This window comes from Lactuca saligna, chromosome 8, assembly GCF_052625555.1.
Source record: "Lactuca saligna cultivar CGN05327 chromosome 8, ASM5262555v1, whole genome shotgun sequence".
Classification (NCBI taxonomy): Eukaryota; Viridiplantae; Streptophyta; class Magnoliopsida; order Asterales; family Asteraceae; genus Lactuca; species Lactuca saligna.
In genome coordinates, this window is record NC_136424.1 from 277143893 (window position 1) to 277149892 (window position 6000).

Here is a 6000-nt window from a genome sequence, read left to right on the forward strand (position 1 = left end):
AACTTGGGCTACGAGAAACTCTCCCTATTTGGTAAATTCTCGACATTTCCATAAATAACATAACTAAGAATCATATCCATTCGTTGTAGAAATATGCAAACATCAATTTTATAACGATTTCATTGCAAGGAAGTAAATAAATAAGTCAAACAAAATTTATTTTATTTATAAAAGCAGCGGAAAAACATTTGTCCTTACAATGCAAAATCTATTGAAAACTATGTACAAGGAAAATTTCTAACAACTCTGTCATAACTATCTAAGCTCAAAATCCAATCTTCAAGTCCATGCGATCAAGATCCATCTCTTGTGATTAGATTCATCTTGCTCTCTTATCAAGCTTCCTTTCTTTTCACCGATAATGCAAAACATTCAAATGCAATCTTATCACATCATGTATTAAGAATCAATGAATAGAAACTTAACGTAGTTAGATAGTGGATTTTACCTGAAGCGTAGTCATACTTTTGACTCTCCCATCTCTTAGATCTCTTAGGTAAATAGGGCAACTTCATCTCCAATGCCCCCGCTCTTGGCAATAAAAGCAAATTGACTCTTTTGGAACAACACATGGAACTACTTCAGACATCGCCTTTCTCTTATGATCAAACTTTTCGATCATTGCATGTATTTCATTGCCATTGTCTATATCCATAGAGGTCTTGAAGGAAGATTCACCAATCAACTTTGCTTTTCTATTGCGCCAAACCATTGCTGATTCAGCAGCAATAAGCATATAGGTGATATCAATAAGGGTCACGTCATGGTTCATCATATAGTACTCTCTTACGAACTCACTATACGAGTTAGGAAGTGACTGAAGAACCCAATCAACAGCCATCGCTTCACCGACAACGGATCCCATCATTCTTAACCTATCAATGTGTGACTTCATCCCTAAGACGTGCACACACCGACTTGCCTTCTTTATGTTTACTTGCCAAAAGGGCTTGAGTGATATTGAACCTTTCAATTTTACAATCTTGTGGGTTAGGGAGAATAATTGGAGGAGGAGGAGGAAGTGAAGCATAATTTCTTGTTCCTCGATCGAATCGTGGAATATCATCTTCATGTGGAATGCTTGTTCCACGGGATTTGGGAAGACCATGATTGTCGAACTTTGACATCTACAAAACGGGAGAAAACAAATTCAAGTTAGTTGATCGATTGAGTCCTTAGTAAATCACCCAAATGAGATACTAAGGCTAGGACCCAACACAATACGCTACAACCTAGAAAAGGGATGCCGTAATCTAGTTGCAAAATATTTGAAGGTAAGTGAATGACGATTCACTAATTTCCACCGTGAAAAACGAAAAAGAAATTTAAGTTTTAAATCTATGAAAACTCCTAGATCCTTTGAGATTCATTGAACTTTCAATGGCATGTTTAAATCTCGATATGCCCCTCTTGTTTGTGACTGGGATGCCGAGGATCACAAAGCGGGTGTGAATAACCATGCAAACTTACATGGTGCCCTCACATGTTACAATCACCCATTCGATGTGCCGGTAAACCACACACGCTCCACCGAACTATGACAAACGTTGAGTCACCCTTTGCAACCTTTGCTTAGAACCATTTAGTGTGCCGGTAAACCACACACGCTCCACTAACGTCTTCGCAAGGGCACAAAGTGTAATTTCATGGAATTGCATCAATTCAATTTTGCCTAAGTAACTAAGATTGGGAATTAGAAAAACATTTAGTTACTTTGTATTTCATTATACTTATAATGGAAGGTTTCGTCCTATCCTACCCGTTCGGCTAACGACCCTCCACTAGTCAAGACTGCGGTGGGTAAGAGTGGATACCCATTCAATCGCCATTTTATAGGCAATTTCCTTAAACACCCCTTATAGACCAGCTTCGTGAATGAGGCCTACTAACGGTAAGACTGACTTTTACTCATACATATATATATATATATATATATATATATATATATATATATATATATATATATATATATATAATGTTAGACTTTTAATGTTATATATATAATATAGGGTGCATTTCATACTTTTAAAATACTATGTGGTCAAATTTAATAATTATACCTTTAATTCAGTTAAATTGCAAACCAAAACTTTTATGGATTTATTAAATCTCTTTTAATTATACACCTTAATTAATTAATAAAACCATAAGGGTGTGATTTGAACTTTTCAAAACAATACTAGGGTTTTAGAATTTAACACTCCTAATTAAACCTTTTTAATCAACTTTTAAATTCAAAACCTTGAGGGCAAGTTTTGAAACATTTCAAAACAATTTAGTTTTAATCTATCTTAAAATTTTGAATTTATGACATTTAAATTAAAATTTTAAATATTAAAACTCTTGATTTAATAATTATCTTGAATTAGACTATTAATTTAATTATTAAATCATAAGGGATTATCTAAATAATGAGGATAATTACCATTTAGACATTTAAGTTATCCTAATCCCTTAAATATCTATATAGATTTCGAAAATATGGATGGATAATGCAAGATCTTGAATTACCATATATAACAATTAGAGGATAATTACAAGATATGGGATAATCAAAATCCATAAAAATTAGGACCTTATCTTGGGGAGGAGGCAAATTTCGAAAATCAAGGGATTATAACAAACCCTAGATTTCGAAATTTAAGGGTTTAAGGAAAGGATTTGAAGATCTTATTCAAACTCTTGCAAATTAGGGTTTGCAAACCCTAATCTCGAAAAACCCTAGCCTCTTAGGGTTTATTGGCAATAAACCCTAATATATCAAGTTCATAAAATTGAAACTAAACCAATGGCTCTGATACCACTAATGGGTTTTGGTCATAAGACATCCTATGTGCTCATACAAACCCTAAAGCTTGGATCTAGGTTTCTCTATTGTACATGCTTTGAATCCAAGACTATAAACCCTAATTATAGTATATGAAATCGATATTAACATATGAATGTGTTTAAGAACATACCTTGATTGTTATATAGCAATAACAATCCTAATTCCACCTTGAATTGACTTTGGAATGCTTAGAGTCACAAGTGTCACTCCTCTAATGGCTTACAAACACCAAGAGCAAATGGAGAAGGTATAAAGAGAGAGGAGAGAGGTTAGAATTCGTCCTTAAGACTTCTTGGGAACAAGTACCCGAATTCTAAGGCCTTAGGGTCTTTATATCGGTGTAGAGATAGGGTTTAAGTCATTATCCTTATCTAGTTGCTTATCCACAAAGCAACCATAAGATAAGCCTTGAAAACCCTTATCCTTTATCCTTTGGACGATTTCAAGGATCCTTATCTCCTTGAATTCGTTCAACCCATATTTAGGATAACCATTACCATATTTTGTAACTATCACATAATTACAATTCAGCCCCTCTAGTTTAATTAATTACACTTGATCACAAAATTAATTCCGAATTAATTATTGACCAATATTAATTAAGCAAATATGATTTCTCCTTTAATATATTATTCTTATAACATATTAATAAATCATAATAACGTTCTCTCTCTTTATTTATTTCTCCAATCAAGTTGCTTTGGTGAAGGCAACCCAAAAGGACCATGCACCATCGGGTCAAGTACATACCAAAATAGTTATGGACTTAGACACTAATCCAACAAAAACATGGGTAGACGAAATAGTTGACGTGTCTTAAAATGATGAGAGGCCTCGATGTTGTTGTTGTTCAGTCATCTAGCGGAGTATGGATGACGACCACGGACTCTTCTAGACAGTCTAGTGGATCGTTGGCAGGCTCGCAACCTATAGGTGTTGTGAACGACGTGTTCATCGGTGTAGTCCATCCCCCTCATGGTTGCCTTTAGGACATTTATTGTTGATGAACCCCCTTAGCAATAGTGTCCATCCCGATGATAAAATCCTTAGACTAGGTCCCTTGTATAGGTGTTTAGGGACGTAAAGTGAGGATAACGGGAATGGGTAATCAGTGTTATTGTTGGTTGATGAAATTAATAAATTTATTGTTGATCGATGAAATTAATAAATTTATTATTATTTATGGGCTGAAAACCCTATATGCTCACCAGGCTCCCAAGCCTGACCCACTCAGCTTTTTGTTTTACAGGTACTGGACTCAGAGCATAATTATGATGATGATGAGGGACTTTTGGATTATAGGCCATTAGTTGTAAATAACTGTTGTAAGGCTTATAATGTACTATATATACTTATGTACTGCATCGAACATGACATCTCGAGTCTTTTAATGAAATATATTTCTAAGGAAATGTTTTTGATAAATCTTTATCATATTATTATTTTGGGACAATTCCGCAATTCTTTTATTAAAAGGTTACTCTGATTTTGAAATAAAGTATAAACAAAACCGGTGTTTTTTTGCCGTGAAATTGGGGATATCACAGTTGGTATCAGAGCATTAGTTTAAGCGAACTAGGAATTTGTAGGATTTCTAGATTTAAACTTAGAATGCTAAGCGATGATTGTGAGGTGTGAGCACTAGTATATTTTAGGAAAGATGCCTAAAATGCTTTTATGTGCTAAATGTTATGTGTTTGCTATACATGATATTATTGTTCGGATCTATGGTCTGTTGCCGACCGGATCTGGAAAACCTTATGTGTGTAGGATTCTAAGCGTATGATTACGATATTAGAACTAGCATGTAAACGTTTCGGAGTCTATAGTGAATAAAGATATAAATTCACCTTATTCGGTGTATAGATCAAGATGGAAACGACCTGTAGCAGAAACGTAAACGCAAATGGGGATAGGAACCAACCCCCAGTGGTTCAGCAAATATTTGTTGTTGAAGAAGTTGCACCTGAGTCAGTCACCATGCCTGGAGTTCAAGCCATAATTCAGGATATGCTAGCTGAACAAAGGGAAGAAAATGAGACGGAGTCTCCACGAGAATAGGGACGAATCTACCATACATGTTGAACCGATGGAGCCAGTTCCTGAGCAATCTGAGGAAGGGAACTACAGTCGCCAAGTGAGTCAAATAGGGACTCAAGATGAGCAAAGGGATGGCCTAGAAGGGAGAAACAACAAGGATGGATGGATGTACAAAAATTTCTTGGGTGCGAAACCACCAAGTCTCTCAGGAAGCCCAAAGCCTGTTGATATCATGGACTGGATCTACGAGATGGAAATGGTGTTTGAAAGCTGCGACTGCAGCGAAAAGCAGAAGACTGTCTTCGCTGTGAGACAATTGAAAACTGGAGTTTTGAGCTGGTGGAAGCTATTGGCAGATACAATGCCACGAGGAGAAGCTATGAAAATGTCGTGGGATGAGTTCTCGGAACAACTGAAGGCGCAATACTATTCAGAGATAAATCTGATTGATCTGAACAATGAGTTCCAAAATTTGAAAAAGGGGAGAATGAGCATCGATGACTATGTTGTTGCATTCGCAGAAAAGTTGAAGTTGTTTCCATACCTACTGCCAACCGAACTTTCCAAAATTGAGAAGTTCGCAAACGGACTGTCGGCTGACTTTGGCCCAACAGTCAACATGGCAACCACTCTGAAATCAGCCGTTCGAGTAGCTAAGAATGTGGAGACCCAACAAAAGGAAATAGGTCTAGAAATGGCTAAGGTTGGTGAGAAACAGAAGTTCGATGGATCCTCGAAGTCCAACAAGAAGAGTAGATTCTCGAAGTCTGGTTCGGGGGGAGGAGGATTAGAAGCGAAGTGGTGTGACAAGTGTAAGAAGAAGCACTCTGGGAAGTGTGACGGAGGGGTCACTTGTTTCAAATGTGGAAAGCCTGGGCACTATGCCAACGAATTCACATTCACTAAGAAGTTCTGTTATGAGTGCAACGTGGAGGGGCACATTTCAATGGATTGCCCAAAGAAGGAGGCAGGAAGACCCAACATACCACCGAAGCCGAAGGCGAGAGCCTTCCAGATAATGCTTGAGGCTGCAAAGGAGGCAACAGACGTCACTTCATGTACCTTTCTTGTAAATGGTTTGCCTGCAAATATACTATTTGATTCCGGAGCCAACTACTCCTTTGTGTCGC